The sequence below is a fragment of the Monodelphis domestica genome, chromosome X, assembly GCF_027887165.1.
Source record: "Monodelphis domestica isolate mMonDom1 chromosome X, mMonDom1.pri, whole genome shotgun sequence".
Taxonomy (NCBI): domain Eukaryota; kingdom Metazoa; phylum Chordata; class Mammalia; order Didelphimorphia; family Didelphidae; genus Monodelphis; species Monodelphis domestica.
Genome location: NC_077235.1, coordinates 38,177,172 through 38,196,177, shown reverse-complemented (window position 1 = coordinate 38,196,177; position 19,006 = coordinate 38,177,172). Strand labels below are relative to the sequence as shown.

General features: G+C 45.7%; 1 protein-coding gene across 8 annotated transcripts in view; it reads left to right on the top strand.

Moving 5' to 3' along the window:
• The window catches only part of LOC100617194 (transcriptional repressor protein YY1-like), a 179,059-nt gene that overhangs the window by 9,695 nt on the left and 150,358 nt on the right, over nt 1-19,006 (top strand). The gene's annotated exons all lie outside the window — the stretch shown is intronic.

The following is a 19,006-nucleotide window of genomic DNA, read 5'->3' as shown; positions in this document are numbered from 1 at the left end:
CTTAAAACCAACCTGCACTCCAGATCCCTCTCAAGTTCTCCCTCGGGAGTTTGTCACTTGCTCCCTATAGATTGGTAGCCAAATGTCTTACCTTACTCAGATTCTGAGAAGTCACTGGGCCATGATTTTAGGCCAGGGGATGAGGTTACAAAAACAATCCAATAGGGAAAAACCTGCTTTTGATTTCCTTTCGGGTAAAGTAATTGATAAATAAATATGTGTGTGTATGTGTGTTTGTGTGTGTGTTTGTGTGTGTGTGTGTGTGTGTGTGTGTGTGTGTACTGAAGTATGTGAGTGTGTGAGTGAGTGTGTGTGCTGATATCAATATATATTTTAACTCCAGGGAGGAATGTTCCATTGAATTTGATTAGTCTGCTTTCTTCTATATGATTGTACAAAAAATGCCAGTGAAAAGAGGATCATTAGGGAAAAATTTATAGAATTGAATTGAATACATTTTGTCAGACAGGCCGTATGGTAACCGTAGTCTTGAGTTCAAAGTAACCCCCAAGTCTCTGACTCCCCCCCACCACCCCAACCACACTCTTATTTATTTTAAACCTTCAACTTCCATCTGAGTTTCAATATTATGTATTAGTTCCAAGGCAGAAGAGTGTTACGGGCTTGGCAACGGGGGTGAAGTGATTTACACACTGTCCCGTAGCTGTGAAGTGTCAGAGGGCAGATTTGAACCCACCTTCCATCTCTAGGCCTGGTTTTCAATTCACTGAGCTGTTTTGAGTCTAAAATGAGATCGTATTTGTGCAGGGGTTAGAGCTAAGCTTGCCATCTCATGGGCTCTATAGAAAAAGCTAGTCATTAGGGTTCAGAAGACATAGGATCCTGGGCTGCTTATAGAGGCTAGAGAGGTACAGGCCTCATTGCTAGGCTTTCCATTGCCTGGCAGAGACTACCTCAGTTGATTGAGAATGTAAGACTTGGCATTTCTAGGGTTTCCTTTTGCCTTGTTGGCCATGTCTAAGCTTGCAGGTTTCAAGGTGGTTGGTTTCTGCAGAAGCTCTGTGTTTCCAGATGTTGTTCTCCTTTTGAAATCGCTCTGCCCAGAATTCTGTAGGTTCTCTGTTGTTTTCTTGTGTGGTTAGAGGTGAGGGAGTGATCTGTGTAGTCTACGTGAATTGATGGAACCCCACGAGCGCATGCAGTCTAGACTAGGTGTCTGGTGCCAAGGTGAAAGGCTTCTAGAGGAGGACAGGGTGTGTGGAGGAGGAAAATGGCCGTGTGTGGGGATAAGTATACTCCTTCAGGCAAGTGGTCCTTCAGAAGTGGTCCCAGAAGGGGGGATTGTACAAAAGGGAAGACTTCTGCCACCTGGGGTAGAATTGTCAAGGGATGGTGGCAGTAGATTCATTGAGACAGAAAGTGGCCTCAATGCATCTTGTCCAGACGTTCTGCCCTCCCCTTCCCGTATCTTCCCACAGTTGGGGGCTGAAGTCATCCAAACCATCTTTTTCTTTGAGGTGCCATGTTCTGCATTCCCTGAAAGTACAAGGAAGGGTTTGGTTCACCCCATGTGTGGCAACGAGTCTTGGGGCCTGTGGAGTGGATACCTGCCCTCAGGGTGCTCCCCAAATGAATTCAATTTGGGTGGAGGAAACCACACTTTAAACCTTCTGTGGAAAAATAAGGAATGAGACTAATACTAGTAATGATAATGAAACAAAAAACCTCCTTGTGGCCCTCATTTGTCCCTAAAGAGACCAATCTGGTTTTGGAGCAGGTCTGAGGGGAGAAGGAACCTCCTTCTTGTCTTCTGGAGCCATCCCCTCGGTTGTGGTCCAAAGCATGAGCCATAGTCTCAGAGACTCACCTGAAACTTCCAGCCCATCACTAAGGAACACTTAAAATCTTTTCTCTGTTTCCATCACTGTCTGTACGTATCTGATTCAAATGGAACCCGAGAAAGGTATGTGAGATGAAGGCTAGAGGAATATGCTGGACTTTCTGGAAATCTCTATCTGGAATCGTGCCTTGTCCTCCTACCTAAGAATGGGCCTTCCTCAGGGAAACACCATGGCATCCTTGGCCCAAGATGTTCTGCTTACCAATGAGTGAGCCTTTCCAAGAAATGATCTCATTTGATGTCTTGAAGTGTGAAGGAGCTGATTTTCTTTCTTTTTTACGCTCAGCCTTTTAACCCCCAACAGGAAGGGGCATTTGTCTTTGACACTGAGACAAAGGTCAGTAGAAAGAGGACTTTAATTTAGAATATTTTTCCACGGTTACCTGATTCCTGATCCCCCAGCCCTTTCCTTCCCATTGCCAAATCCGACAAGCAGTTCCACTGGGTTATACGTGTGTCATGGTTCAAAACCCATTACCGAGTTTTTGATCTCTGCAGTGGCGTGATCCTTTAACATCAAAACCCCAATCCTATCCCCATCACATTGCATGCTCGATCCCATATTTCTTCTAATGCCTTTCTTTTTCCACAGTTCTTTCTCTACACGTGGACAGCACTCATTCTCACAAGTTCCTCTGAATTGTCCTCGGTCATTGCATCGCTGCTAATAGAACAGTCTGTGACCATCGATTGTGCCGTAATGCATGCGTCTCTGTATATGAGGTTCTCCTGGTTCTGCTCCTTTCGCTGTGCATCAGTTCCTGGAGGTCATTGCAGTTCACGTGACATTCCTCCAGTTCAATATTCCTTTCGGCACAATAGTAGTCCATCACCATCAGATGGCAGAATTTGTTCAGGCATTCCCCAGTTGCTGGACACCCCCTTATTTTCCAATTTCTTGTCACCACAACGAGTGAGGCTATACATATTTTTGTACATGTTGTTTTCCTTGATATCCCTTTGGAGTACCTACGCACCAGTGGTATGGCTGGGTCAAAGGGCAGGGTGTCTTTTAAAGGCCCTTTGGGCATGATTCCAAATTGCCCTGCAGAATGGTTGGACCAATTCACAACTGCATCAGCGGTGTATTAGTGTCCCAATTTTGCCACACGCCCTGCAACATTTATCACATTTTCTGCCCTGTTGGTCAATCTGCTAGGTCTCAGAGTGGTTTTACTTTCCATTCCTCCAATCAGGAGGGAGTGAGAACACTGAGAAGGTGGGATTTTGGGGGAAAGAGCTGAAACCAAAGGGAAGGCTGATGTAATGTTTGTTTCAGTAGATTTTACCCATCTTGACCTTTGAGAACCATGACCTGAAGATTTCTATCATCTCCAAGTTTCTGTATTCCCCTCTATATTTTAAGGAAGCCTTGGTGAGGTAGAATGGTCAGGCTTTCCCTTTTCCCCCCACTAGGCCTAGTGAAGGCATCCTTCACTCTAACTACATTTTTGATGTCATCAGATTCCATTACGTTCAAGCCCTTTTTCCCTTCTTCAGGAAAATGTCATCTAGGAATAGATTTTTCTGGGCAAAGCTGGGCTTAGTCAGGTCATCTGCCCCGAGAACCTTCCCTCCCCAGAACCTCTGCCATACATCCGCATGCCCTCGGGAGTCCATCTAAGCTGGGAGCATGTGCTGTGCTGGACCTTCACCTCCCTGATGGAGGCTATGGTGTCTTCTCAGTCCTCCCTGTCCAGTCTGCCGCAAGTTGTGGACATTGTCCTTGGGCTGCTGGTAAGTAGGCCCCTAGGATTCTTGGTTTTTCTTGATATTTACCTATATATATATATGTGTGTGTGTGTATATGTAAAATACATATGTCAGTCTATATACACACATATATGTATATTTGTGGACAGACAGGCACATACCTATGTCTATGAACTCCTGGGCTATCCTCAGCTGAAGAGCACAGATTTAAGCATGCTTAGGATCCTAACCTTTAATATTTGATCATTGGGATGGCCGTGGTGGGGGACACAGGTTTATCCAGGACTCAAGCGTGGCTCAGGGCTGAGTAGGGACCTACTGGGGTGAGAAGAGAACGTGCCACCTCGAGTAATTTCCAGGGTTGTCTTTTCTCCCATCTTGCCGTGCTATGCCAAGTCTAGACCCCTCCATTTCCAGGGTACATTAGGGGGTGACCCTTCAGCATTGCTGCGTTTCTGATTCCTTTGTACCTTTCAATTGATTCTGTCCCCATCCTGGGGTGGGTGGCTTGTGATTTCCCTGGTTTGGGAGGAGGCTGCCCTTCACCATCCATGAGAGGGTTGCAGAGTAGATAGTTGGTGTGGCTTCGCTGTCAGAACCGGCTATATAGATTCTGCTCAGAAAGGGGTCCCCCAAGATTCTCTGCTGAGCAGGGGGTTCCCCAGGATTCTGAAGGGGGAGGGTGCCATCTTGGTTTGTACTGGTCAACCTGAAGGTTCCAGAATAGCACAGAGAGGTTGGTATGGCAACTGGTTGACCAAGCAGACTGCTGGGAACCACACTGGAGGCCTCTTGTAGAATCAGACTGCAGATGACCTGAAAGCCTTTAGGCATTATTCCTGAATCAGAAACCTATAGGCAGGCCATCCTCTGCATTGGAAAATAACCCTTCAGGATAGAGCAGAAGGAGAAAGACCCTTGTCCCAATCAGCCTTGGAGCAGCTCAGCAGAAGAAGGTAGCATTTCATCTAGGACAGTGATGGAGAGCCTCCCTTAGTCCTCACTCTAAAATGCAAAAGCTATCAGGAAGGGTTGAAGGGGATGCAGAGTCCTGGGGTGCTTGCAAAGGGAAGAGTGCAGTTCTGGACTCCTCAGTGTCCTTACTTAAAACCAACCTGCACTCCAGATCTCTCTCAAGTTCTCCCTCGGGAGTTTGTCACTTGCTCCCTATAGATTGGTAGCCAAATGTCTTACCTTACTCAGATTCTGAGAAGTCACTGGGCCATGATTTTAGGCCAGGGGATGAGGTTACAAAAACAATCCAATAGGGAAAAACCTGCTTTTGATTTCCTTTCGTGTAACGTAATTGATAAATAAATATGTGAGTGTGTGTGTGTGTGTGTGTGTGTGTGTGTGTGTGCTGTTATCAATATATATTTTAACTCCAGCGGGGAATGTCTCATTGAATTTGATTAGTCTGCTTTCTATATGATTGTACAAAAAATGCCATTGAAAATAGGATCATTAGGGAAAAATTTATAGAATTGAATTGAATACATTTTGTCAGACAGGCCGTATGGTAACCGTAGTCTTGAGTTCAAAGTAACCCCCAAGTCTCTGACTCCCCCCCACCACCCCAACCACACTCTTATTTATTTTAAACCTTCAACTTCCATCTGAGTTTCAATATTATGTATTAGTTCCAAGGCAGAAGAGTGTTACGGGCTTGGCAACGGGGGTGAAGTGATTTGCACACTGTCCCGTAGCTGTGAAGTGTCAGAGGGCAGATTTGAACCCACCTTCCATCTCTAGGCCTGGTTTTCAATTCACTGAGCTGTTTTGAGTCTAAAATGAGATCGTATTTGTGCAGGGGTTAGAGCTAAGCTTGCCATCTCATGGGCTCTATAGAAAAAGCTAGTCATTAGGGTTCAGAAGACATAGGATCCTGGGCTGCTTATAGAGGCTAGAGAGGTACAGGCCTCATTGCTAGGCTTTCCATTGCCTGGCAGAGACTACCTCAGTTGATTGAGAATGTAAGACTTGGCATTTCTAGGGTTTCCTTTTGCCTTGTTGGCCATGTCTAAGCTTGCAGGTTTCAAGGTGGTTGGTTTCTGCAGAAGCTCTGTGTTTCCAGATGTTGTTCTCCTTTTGAAATCGCTCTGCCCAGAATTCTGTAGGTTCTCTGTTGTTTTCTTGTGTGGTTAGAGGTGAGGGAGTGATCTGTGTAGTCTACGTGAATTGATGGAACCCCACGAGCACATGCAGTCTAGACTAGGTGTCTGGTGCCAAGGTGAAAGGCTTCTAGAGGAGGACAGGGTGTGTGGAGGAGGAAAATGGCCGTGTGTGGGGATAAGTATACTCCTTCAGGCAAGTGGTCCTTCAGAAGTGGTCCCAGAAGGGGGGATTGTACAAAAGGGAAGACTTCTGCCACCTGGGGTAGAATTGTCAAGGGATGGTGGCAGTAGATTCATTGAGACAGAAAGTGGCCTCAATGCATCTTGTCCAGACGTTCTGCCCTCCCCTTCCCGTATCTTCCCACAGTTGGGGGCTGAAGTCATCCAAACCATCTTTTTCTTTGAGGTGCCATGTTCTGCATTCCCTGAAAGTACAAGGAAGGGTTTGGTTCACCCCATGTGTGGCAACGAGTCTTGGGGCCTGTGGAGTGGATACCTGCCCTCAGGGTGCTCCCCAAATGAATTCAATTTGGGTGGAGGAAACCACACTTTAAACCTTCTGTGGAAAAATAAGGAATGAGACTAATACTAGTAATGATAATGAAACAAAAAACCTCCTTGTGGCCCTCATTTGTCCCTAAAGAGACCAATCTGGTTTTGGAGCAGGTCTGAGGGGAGAAGGAACCTCCTTCTTGTCTTCTGGAGCCATCCCCTCGGTTGTGGTCCAAAGCATGAGCCATAGTCTCAGAGACTCACCTGAAACTTCCAGCCCATCACTAAGGAACACTTAAAATCTTTTCTCTGTTTCCATCACTGTCTGTACGTATCTGATTCAAATGGAACCCGAGAAAGGTATGTGAGATGAAGGCTAGAGGAATATGCTGGACTTTCTGGAAATCTCTATCTGCAATCGTGCCTTGTCCTCCTACCTAAGAATGGGCCTTCCTCAGGGAAACACCATGGCATCCTTGGCCCAAGATGTTCTGCTTACCAATGAGTGAGCCTTTCCAAGAAATGATCTCATTTGATGTCTTGAAGTGTGAAGGAGCTGATTTTCTTTCTTTTTTACGCTCAGCCTTTTAACCCCCAACAGGAAGGGGCATTTGTCTTTGACACTGAGACAAAGGTCAGTAGAAAGAGGACTTTAATTTAGAATATTTTTCCACGGTTACCTGATTCCTGATCCCCCAGCCCTTTCCTTCCCATTGCCAAATCCGACAAGCAGTTCCACTGGGTTATACGTGTGTCATGGTTCAAAACCCATTACCGAGTTTTTGATCTCTGCAGTGGCGTGATCCTTTAACATCAAAACCCCAATCCTATCCCCATCACATTGCATGCTCGATCCCATATTTCTTCTAATGCCTTTCTTTTTCCACAGTTCTTTCTCTACACGTGGACAGCACTCATTCTCACAAGTTCCTCTGAATTGTCCTCGGTCATTGCATCGCTGCTAATAGAACAGTCTGTGACCATCGATTGTGCCGTAATGCATGCGTCTCTGTATATGAGGTTCTCCTGGTTCTGCTCCTTTCGCTGTGCATCAGTTCCTGGAGGTCATTGCAGTTCACGTGACATTCCTCCAGTTCAATATTCCTTTCGGCACAATAGTAGTCCATCACCATCAGATGGCAGAATTTGTTCAGGCATTCCCCAGTCGCTGGACACCCCCTTATTTTCCAATTTCTTGTCACCACAACGAGTGAGGCTATACATATTTTTGTACATGTTGTTTTCCTTGATATCCCTTTGGAGTACCTATGCACCAGTGGTATGGCTGGGTCAAAGGGCAGGGTGTTTTTTAAAGGCCCTTTGGGCATGATTCCAAATTGCCCTGCAGAATGGTTGGACCAATTCACAACTGCATCAGCGGTGTATTAGTGTCCCAATTTTGCCACACGCCCTGCAACATTTATCACATTTTCTGCCCTGTTGGTCAATCTGCTAGGTCTCAGAGTGGTTTTACTTTCCATTCCTCCAATCAGGAGGGAGTGAGAACACTGAGAAGGTGGGATTTTGGGGGAAAGAGCTGAAACCAAAGGGAAGGCTGATGTAATGTTTGTTTCAGTAGATTTTACCCATCTTGACCTTTGAGAACCATGACCTGAAGATTTCTATCATCTCCAAGTTTCTGTATTCCCCTCTATATTTTAAGGAAGCCTTGGTGAGGTAGAATGGTCAGGCTTTCCCTTTTCCCCCCACTAGGCCTAGTGAAGGCATCCTTCACTCTAACTACATTTTTTATGTCATCAGATTCCATTACGTTCAAGCCCTTTTTCCCTTCTTCAGGAAAATGTCATCTAGGAATAGATTTTTCTGGGCAAAGCTGGGCTTAGTCAGGTCATCTGCCCCGAGAGCCTTCCCTCCCCAGAACCTCTGCCATACATCCGCATGCCCTCGGGAGTCCATCTAAGCTGGGAGCATGTGCTGTGCTGGACCTTCACCTCCCTGATGGAGGCTATGGTGTCTTCTCAGTCCTCCCTGTCCAGTCTGCCGCAAGTTGTGGACATTGTCCTTGGGCTGCTGGTAAGTAGGCCCCTAGGATTCTTGGTTTTTCTTGATATTTACCTATATATATATATGTGTGTGTGTGTATATGTAAAATACATATGTCAGTCTATATACACACATATATGTATATTTGTGGACAGACAGGCACATACCTATGTCTATGAACTCCTGGGCTATCCTCAGCTGAAGAGCACAGATTTAAGCATGCTTAGGATCCTAACCTTTAATATCTGATCCTTGGGATGGCCGTGGTGGGGGACACAGGTTTATCCAGGACTCAAGCGTGGCTCAGGGCTGAGTAGGGACCTACTGGGGTGAGAAGAGAACGTACCACCTCGAGTAATTTCCAGGGTTGTCTTTTCTCCCATCTTGCCGTGCTATGCCAAGTCTAGACCCCTCCATTTCCAGGGTGCATTAGGGGGTGGCCCTTCAGCATTGCTGCGTTTCTGATTCCTTTGTGCCTTTCAATTGATTCTGTCCCCATCCTGGGGTGGGTGGCTTGTGATTTCCCTGGTTTGGGAGGAGGCTGCCCTTCACCATCCATGAGAGGGTTGCAGAGTAGATAGTTGGTGTGGCTTCGCTGTCAGAACCGGCTATATAGATTCTGCTCAGAAAGGGGTCCCCCAAGATTCTCTGCTGAGCAGGGGGTTCTCCTGGATTCTGAAGGGGGAGGGTGCCATCTTGGTTTCTACTGGTCAACCTGAAGGTTCCAGAATAGCACAGAGAGGTTGGTATGGCAACTGGTTGACCAAGCAGACTGCTGGGAACCACACTGGAGGCCTCTTGTAAAATCAGACTGCAGATGACCTGAAAGCCTTTAGGCATTATTCCTGAATCAGAAACCTATAGGCAGGCCATCCTCTGCATTGGAAAATAACCCTTCAGGATAGAGCAGAAGGAGAAAGACCCTTGTCCCAATCAGCCTTGGAGCAGCTCAGCAGAAGAAGGTAGCATTTCATCTAGGACAGTGATGGAGAGCCTCCCTTAGTCCTCACTCTAAAATGCAAAAGCTATCAGGAAGGGTTGAAGGGGATGCAGAGTCCTGGAGTGCTTGCAAAGGGAAGAGTGCAGTTCTGGACTCCTCGGTGTCCTTACTTAAAACCAACCTGCACTCCAGATCCCTCTCAAGTTCTCCCTCGGGAGTTTGTCACTTGCTCCCTATAGATTGGTAGCCAAATGTCTTACCTTACTCAGGTTCTGAGAAGTCACTGGGCCATGATTTTAGGCCAGGGGATGAGGTTACAAAAACAATCCAATAGGGAAAAACCTGCTTTTGATTTCCTTTCGGGTAAAGTAATTGATAAATAAATATGTGTGTGTATGTGTGTTTGTGTGTGTGTGTGTGTGTGTGTGTGTGTGTGTGTGTGTGTGTGTGTACTGAAGTATATGAGTGTGTGAGTGAGTGTGTGTGCTGATATCAATATATATTTTAACTCCAGGGAGGAATGTTCCATTGAATTTGATTAGTCTGCTTTCTTCTATATGATTGTACAAAAAATGCCAGTGAAAAGAGGATCATTAGGGAAAAATTTATAGAATTGAATTGAATACATTTTGTCAGACAGGCCGTATGGTAACCGTAGTCTTGAGTTCAAAGTAACCCCCAAGTCTCTGACTCCCCCCCACCACCCCAACCACACTCTTATTTATTTTAAACCTTCAACTTCCATCTGAGTTTCAATATTATGTATTAGTTCCAAGGCAGAAGAGTGTTACGGGCTTGGCAACGGGGGTGAAGTGATTTACACACTGTCCCGTAGCTGTGAAGTGTCAGAGGGCAGATTTGAACCCACCTTCCATCTCTAGGCCTGGTTTTCAATTCACTGAGCTGTTTTGAGTCTAAAATGAGATCGTATTTGTGCAGGGGTTAGAGCTAAGCTTGCCATCTCATGGGCTCTATAGAAAAAGCTAGTCATTAGGGTTCAGAAGACATAGGATCCTGGGCTGCTTATAGAGGCTAGAGAGGTACAGGCCTCATTGCTAGGCTTTCCATTGCCTGGCAGAGACTACCTCAGTTGATTGAGAATGTAAGACTTGGCATTTCTAGGGTTTCCTTTTGCCTTGTTGGCCATGTCTAAGCTTGCAGGTTTCAAGGTGGTTGGTTTCTGCAGAAGCTCTGTGTTTCCAGATGTTGTTCTCCTTTTGAAATCGCTCTGCCCAGAATTCTGTAGGTTCTCTGTTGTTTTCTTGTGTGGTTAGAGGTGAGGGAGTGATCTGTGTAGTCTACGTGAATTGATGGAACCCCACGAGCGCATGCAGTCTAGACTAGGTGTCTGGTGCCAAGGTGAAAGGCTTCTAGAGGAGGACAGGGTGTGTGGAGGAGGAAAATGGCCGTGTGTGGGGATAAGTATACTCCTTCAGGCAAGTGGTCCTTCAGAAGTGGTCCCAGAAGGGGGGATTGTACAAAAGGGAAGACTTCTGCCACCTGGGGTAGAATTGTCAAGGGATGGTGGCAGTAGATTCATTGAGACAGAAAGTGGCCTCAATGCATCTTGTCCAGACGTTCTGCCCTCCCCTTCCCGTATCTTCCCACAGTTGGGGGCTGAAGTCATCCAAACCATCTTTTTCTTTGAGGTGCCATGTTCTGCATTCCCTGAAAGTACAAGGAAGGGTTTGGTTCACCCCATGTGTGGCAACGAGTCTTGGGGCCTGTGGAGTGGATACCTGCCCTCAGGGTGCTCCCCAAATGAATTCAATTTGGGTGGAGGAAACCACACTTTAAACCTTCTGTGGAAAAATAAGGAATGAGACTAATACTAGTAATGATAATGAAACAAAAAACCTCCTTGTGGCCCTCATTTGTCCCTAAAGAGACCAATCTGGTTTTGGAGCAGGTCTGAGGGGAGAAGGAACCTCCTTCTTGTCTTCTGGAGCCATCCCCTCGGTTGTGGTCCAAAGCATGAGCCATAGTCTCAGAGACTCACCTGAAACTTCCAGCCCATCACTAAGGAACACTTAAAATCTTTTCTCTGTTTCCATCACTGTCTGTACGTATCTGATTCAAATGGAACCCGAGAAAGGTATGTGAGATGAAGGCTAGAGGAATATGCTGGACTTTCTGGAAATCTCTATCTGCAATCGTGCCTTGTCCTCCTACCTAAGAATGGGCCTTCCTCAGGGAAACACCATGGCATCCTTGGCCCAAGATGTTCTGCTTACCAATGAGTGAGCCTTTCCAAGAAATGATCTCATTTGATGTCTTGAAGTGTGAAGGAGCTGATTTTCTTTCTTTTTTACGCTCAGCCTTTTAACCCCCAACAGGAAGGGGCATTTGTCTTTGACACTGAGACAAAGGTCAGTAGAAAGAGGACTTTAATTTAGAATATTTTTCCACGGTTACCTGATTCCTGATCCCCCAGCCCTTTCCTTCCCATTGCCAAATCCGACAAGCAGTTCCACTGGGTTATACGTGTGTCATGGTTCAAAACCCATTACCGAGTTTTTGATCTCTGCAGTGGCGTGATCCTTTAACATCAAAACCCCAATCCTATCCCCATCACATTGCATGTTCGATCCCATATTTCTTCTAATGCCTTTCTTTTTCCACAGTTCTTTCTCTACACGTGGACAGCACTCATTCTCACAAGTTCCTCTGAATTGTCCTCGGTCATTGCATCGCTGCTAATAGAACAGTCTGTGACCATCGATTGTGCCGTAATGCATGCGTCTCTGTATATGAGGTTCTCCTGGTTCTGCTCCTTTCGCTGTGCATCAGTTCCTGGAGGTCATTGCAGTTCACGTGACATTCCTCCAGTTCAATATTCCTTTCGGCACAATAGTAGTCCATCACCATCAGATGGTAGAATTTGTTCAGGCATTCCCCAGTCGCTGGACACCCCCTTATTTTCCAATTTCTTGTCACCACAACGAGTGAGGCTATACATATTTTTGTACATGTTGTTTTCCTTGATATCCCTTTGGAGTACCTACGCACCAGTGGTATGGCTGGGTCAAAGGGCAGGGTGTCTTTTAAAGGCCCTTTGGGCATGATTCCAAATTGCCCTGCAGAATGGTTGGACCAATTCACAACTGCAACAGCGGTGTATTAGTGTCCCAATTTTGCCACACGCCCTGCAACATTTATCACATTTTCTGCCCTGTTGGTCAATCTGCTAGGTCTCAGAGTGGTTTTACTTCCCATTCCTCCAATCAGGAGGGAGTGAGAACACTGAGAAGGTGGGATTTTGGGGGAAAGAGCTGAAACCAAAGGGAAGGCTGATGTAATGTTTGTTTCAGTAGATTTTACCCATCTTGACCTTTGAGAACCATGACCTGAAGATTTCTATCATCACCAAGTTTCTGTATTCCCCGCTATATTTTAAGGAAGCCTTGGTGAGGTAGAATGGTCAGGCTTTCCCTTTTCCCCCCACTAGGCCTAGTGAAGGCATCCTTCACTCTAACTACATTTTTGATGTCATCAGATTCCATTACGTTCAAGCCCTTTTTCCCTTCTTCAGGAAAATGTCATCTAGGAATAGATTTTTCTGGGCAAAGCTGGGCTTAGTCAGGTCATCTGCCCCGAGAACCTTCCCTCCCCAGAACCTCTGCCATACATCCGCATGCCCTCGGGAGTCCATCTAAGCTGGGAGCATGTGCTGTGCTGCACCTTCACCTCCCTGATGGAGGCTATGGTGTCTTCTCAGTCCTCCCTGTCCAGTCTGCCGCAAGTTGTGGACATTGTCCTTGGGCTGCTGGTAAGTAGGCCCCTAGTATTCTTGGTTTTTCTTGATATTTACCTATATATATATATGTGTGTGTGTGTATATGTAAAATACATATGTCAGTCTATATACACACATATATGTATATTTGTGGACAGACAGGCACATACCTATGTCTATGAACTCCTGGGATATCCTCAGCTGAAGAGCACAGATTTAAGCATGCTTAGGATCCTAACCTTTAATATTTGATCCTTGGGATGGCCGTGGTGGGGGACACAGGTTTATCCAGGACTCAAGCGTGGCTCAGGGCTGAGTAGGGACCTACTGGGGTGAGAAGAGAACGTGCCACCTCGAGTAATTTCCAGGGTTGTCTTTTCTCCCATCTTGCCGTGCTATGCCAAGTCTAGACCCCTCCATTTCCAGGGTACATTAGGGGGTGACCCTTCAGCATTGCTGCGTTTCTGATTCCTTTGTGCCTTTCAATTGATTCTGTCCCCATCCTGGGGTGGGTGGCTTGTGATTTCCCTGGTTTGGGAGGAGGCTGCCCTTCACCATCCATGAGAGGGTTGCAGAGTAGATAGTTGGTGTGGCTTCGCTGTCAGAACCGGCTATATAGATTCTGCTCAGAAAGGGGTCCCCCAAGATTCTCTGCTGAGCAGGGGGTTCCCCAGGATTCTGAAGGGGGAGGGTGCCATCTTGGTTTGTACTGGTCAACCTGAAGGTTCCAGAATAGCACAGAGAGGTTGGTATGGCAACTGGTTGACCAAGCAGACTGCTGGGAACCACACTGGAGGCCTCTTGTAGAATCAGACTGCAGATGACCTGAAAGCCTTTAGGCATTATTCCTGAATCAGAAACCTATAGGCAGGCCATCCTCTGCATTGGAAAATAACCCTTCAGGATAGAGCAGAAGGAGAAAGACCCTTGTCCCAATCAGCCTTGGAGCAGCTCAGCAGAAGAAGGTAGCATTTCATCTAGGACAGTGATGGAGAGCCTCCCTTAGTCCTCACTCTAAAATGCAAAAGCTATCAGGAAGGGTTGAAGGGGATGCAGAGTCCTGGGGTGCTTGCAAAGGGAAGAGTGCAGTTCTGGACTCCTCAGTGTCCTTACTTAAAACCAACCTGCACTCCAGATCCCTCTCAAGTTCTCCCTCGGGAGTTTGTCACTTGCTCCCTATAGATTGGTAGCCAAATGTCTTACCTTTCTCAGATTCTGAGAAGTCACTGGGCCATGATTTTAGGCCAGGGGATGAGGTTACAAAAACAATCCAATAGGGAAAAACCTGCTTTTGATTTCCTTTCGTGTAACGTAATTGATAAATAAATATGTGAGTGTGTGTGTGTGTGTGTGTGTGTGTGTGTGTGTGTGTGTGTGCTGTTATCAATATATATTTTAACTCCAGCGGGGAATGTCTCATTGAATTTGATTAGTCTGCTTTCTATATGCTTGTACAAAAAATGCCATTGAAAATAGGATCATTAGGGAAAAATTTATAGAATTGAATTGAATACATTTTGTCAGACAGGCCGTATGGTAACCGTAGTCTTGAGTTCAAAGTAACCCCCAAGTCTCTGACTCCCCCCACCACCCCAACCACACTCTTTTTTATTTTAAACCTTCAACTTCCATCTGAGTTTCAATATTATGTATTAGTTCCAAGGCAGAAGAGTGTTACGGGCTTGGCAACGGGGGTGAAGTGATTTGCACACTGTCCCGTAGCTGTGAAGTGTCAGAGGGCAGATTTGAACCCACCTTCCATCTCTAGGCCTGGTTTTCAATTCACTGAGCTGTTTTGAGTCTAAAATGAGATCGTATTTGTGCAGGGGTTAGAGCTAAGCTTGCCATCTCATGGGCTCTATAGAAAAAGCTAGTCATTAGGGTTCAGAAGACATAGGATTCTGGGCTGCTTATAGAGGCTAGAGAGGTACAGGCCTCATTGCTAGGCTTTCCATTGCCTGGCAGAGACTACCTCAGTTGATTGAGAATGTAAGACTTGGCATTTCTAGGGTTTCCTTTTGCCTTGTTGGCCATGTCTAAGCTTTCAGGTTTCAAGGTGGTTGGTTTCTGCAGAAGCTCTGTGTTTCCAGATGTTGTTCCCCTTTTGAAATCGCTCTGCCCAGAATTCTGTAGGTTCTCTGTTGTTTTCTTGTGTGGTTAGAGGTGAGGGAGTGATCTGTGTAGTCTACGTGAATTGATGGAACCCCACGAGCGCATGCAGTCTAGACTAGGTGTCTGGTGCCAAGGTGAAAGGCTTCTAGAGGAGGACAGGGTGTGTGGAGGAGGAAAATGGCCGTGTGTGGGGATAAGTATACTCCTTCAGGCAAGTGGTCCTTCAGAAGTGGTCCCAGAAGGGGGGATTGTACAAAAGGGAAGACTTCTGCCACCTGGGGTAGAATTGTCAAGGGATGGTGGCAGTAGATTCATTGAGACAGAAAGTGGCCTCAATGCATCTTGTCCAGACGTTCTGCCCTCCCCTTCCCATATCTTCCCACAGTTGGGGGCTGAAGTCATCCAAACCATCCTTTTCTTTGAGGTGCCATGTTCTGCATTCCCTGAAAGTACAAGGAAGGGTTTGGTTCACCCCATGTGTGGCAACGAGTCTTGGGGCCTGTGGAGTGGATACCTGCCCTCAGGGTGCTCCCCAAATGAATTCAATTTGGGTGGAGGAAACCACACTTTAAAACTTCTGTGGAAAAATAAGGAATGAGACTAATACTAGTAATGATAATGAAACAAAAACCTCCTTGTGGCCCTCATTTGTCCCTAAAGAGACCAATCTGGTTTGGAGCAGGTCTGAGGGGAGAAGGAACCTCCTTCTTCTCTTCTGGAGCCATCCCCTCGGTTGTGGTCCAAATCATGAGCCATAGTCTCAGAGACTCACCTGAAACTTCCAGCCCATCACTAAAGAACACTTAAAATCTTTTCTCTGTTTCCATCACTGTCTGTACGTATCTGATTCAAATGGAACCCGAGAAAGGTATGTAAGATGAAGGCTAGAGGAATATGTTTGAATTGTGTATCCTTTGTCAGAAGTATAACTGTAATTGAGCATCTCTACTTCTCTTATGTTTTCTTTTGGGGAAGGTTTGTGTCATAGAAAGGGTATTGTCCATCTCCCTGTATCTCTGGTGCTCGTTTTTTAAAATTGTGTTTCTATGTGCCTCCGTTAAACCCTCTTGACCCATCAGTATACGTAGGTCTTGTGTTCTCTTCTTTGGACAGTTTACTGAAATTCAGTTTTACAGCAAGGCATGATCATGTAGAATTCTTTTTTGACATTTCTTGGAGTTTCCTTTTGGGGTCATCGTTGAAGTGTATCTCTGGGGTGTCCTCAATGGCCATGGTTGGATTGGGAATGATGTCTAGCTTCAGGGTCCATCTTGCTCTAAATTAACTGCTTAAGCCCTTTTAGGAAAACTTTTTAGGAAACAATTTTAGCTTCAGGATTAAATTGGAAAATAGGGATCCCTGATCAAATCAAACTTTGATTGTAGCTTGTTCTGAAGACCATATTGTGGAACTGTAGCCTGTCCTCCTTCCTAGAAGTGGGCCTTCCTAAGTGAATCCCCATTGCAACCTTAGATGATGATGTTATGTCTAAGAAAGAGACTTTTCAAGAAACAATTTGATTTTTTATTGCTTTTTTATACTCAGCTTTTTAACCCCTAACAGGAAGACTTTAAACAATTTCATTTGTCTTTGATGATGAGGCAAAAGGTCAGTAGAAAGTTGATTTTTAAGGGAAAGAACTGAAACTATTGGGAGAGGAAATATAATTTTAGTTTCAGTATATTTTCCCAGTCTTTGTCTTTGAGATCCATGATCTCAAGGTCTTTGCCATCCCCACGTCTGTATACTCTCCTCAATATTTTAAGGAATTCTGGAGTTCTTGGTGAGGTAGAATGGGCAGGTTTTTTCACTTTTTCCCTCAGTAGGCCTTTCTTCTGCTCTTCATGAAAATGTCAAGCCTTCAGGGCTTTCAGGACAAAGATGACTGATCATGTCATCTCTTCAGCAATTTCTTCCCTAATCACAATCTCTCCCCTTCCTCTACCTCTCCCAAGGGAGTTTTTGTTAGGCTTGGAGGATGTCCATTTCCAATGAGACCCCCTCCTGTGCTGGACCTTCCATTCCCTGATGTAGTCCATCCTTCTGAGTCCATCATGCCCAGTCTGATGCAAGTTTTGTTTTTATTTTTTGTTCTTGGGGTGCTGTTAAGCAGGCACGAGAATTATTTTGTTTCACTCCCTTTCTCCCTTCCCTCCCTCCCTCCCTCCCTTCCTCCCTCCCTCTTCCTCCCTCCCTCCCTCTTCCTCCCTCCCTCCCTCCTCTCTTCCTCCCTCCCCTCCTCTCTTCCTCCCTCCTCTCTTCCTCCCTCCCTCCCTCCTTCCTTCCTTCCTTCCTTCCTTCCTTCCTTCCTTACTCCCTCCCTCCCTCCCTCCTTCCTTCCTTCCTTCCTTCCTTCGTTCCTTCCTCCCTCCCTCCCTCCCTCCCTCCCTCCTTTCTTCCTTCCTTCCTTCCTTCCTTCCTTCCTTCCTTCCTTCCTTCCTTCCTTCCTTCCTTCCTTCCTTCCTTCCTTCCTTCCTTCCTTCCTTCCTTCCTTCCTTCCTTCCTTCCTTCCTTCCTTCCTTCCTTCCTTCCTTCCTTCCTTCCTTCCTTCCTTCCTTCCTTCCTTCCTTCCTTCCTTCCTTCCTTCCTTCCTTCCTTCCTTCCTTCCTTCCTTCCTTCCCTTTCCCCCTACTTACCCCCCCTTCCCTTTTCTCTTTCCTCTCTTTCTGTTTATAAGAATAAGTGGATAGGCATGCTCAGTGTATTGACCATCAGCTTTCTGTTCTTGGGAATTGGGGTGGGGGGTCACAGGAGTCATTAGGAGTCTGGGAGAGACCTCCTTATGTGAATAAGGAATGTGAGACCTTAACCATCTACCTGGAGATTTCTAGAGTTACTTCTTATCCATCTCCAGCCACTGGGGCATGTCCAAACTTGCAGGCTTAAAGGTGCAGAATCTCTGTGTTTCTGGATTTTGTTCTCCTTTTGAATTTACTCTGTCCAGAATTCTGGAAGGGTTCTGTTGTTATCTTAGTTTAGGAGGGTTTGTAGGTGAGGGAGTGATTTGTGAATTTTAAGTGACTTGATGGAACTCTGTAAGAGCATGCAGTTTAGACTAGGTGGTTGGTGCCAGGGTGAAAGGCTTCTAGAAGAGGTCAGAGCATGTGCAGGAGGGAATTGGCAGTGTGTGGTGCTAAGTGTGCTCCTTCTTGGAAGTGGTCTTTCAGAATTGGTCTCAGAAGGTGAGGCTCTGCAAAAAAGAGAAACTCAGGGTACCTATGGCAGAATTGTCAAGGATTGTTGGGTATTGATTCATTAAGGCAAAAAGAAGCCTGAAAACACCTTGTCCAGACTTTCTTCCCTTCCTTTCCCATATCTTGCCATAAATATATGTTGAAATCATCCTTGACTTTGAGGTACCATATTTTACAATCACTGAATCTTTTAGCAAGGACTAGATACTCCCCCATGTACCAGTCCCTGTCTTAACTGTTGTGGAGTGCATATCTGCTTTTAGGGTACCCCCATAATAAAGGAGGTCTGGGAGGTAAGAAGACCACCTATTACTATCTTGCATACCCCTGATGTTTCTCTACAGATGTCATTATAGTGTGGGAAGCAATCTTAAGGGAGAAGGCACTTCCCTACAGGAGTACCTAGACTTTCCTCCTGTTTAATAAAGGTAGTACATCAATGGAACTCAGAAGGAATTCAAGGAAAGATTCTGCACCTTCCTCACCATTCAGTAAGCTGTACCTAATCATCTACCAGAACCCTGCCTTCTGTGGCTAGACAGTGCTAGAAACTTGGGGGCTTGGGGATTGGGGTTGTAGGTATAATAATTACCTTTTTAATCTGAGAAATGAGCATTAATCTTTATGAGAGGACCATAAAGTGCTGGTTATGATGGCAAATCCTGTCTCACCAATGTTCCCAGGCCCAAAGGAGTCCTTAGAAATTTGGTTGCAGTTGAGTGGAAGGGGATAGTTCTCATCCTTTGATTGTCTTATTAGATCACTTTTTCTAATGGAAAAAATTCTACTCAAAGCATAGGTCATAGAGAGATTTTGAGATTGAACATTTGGGAATAAACC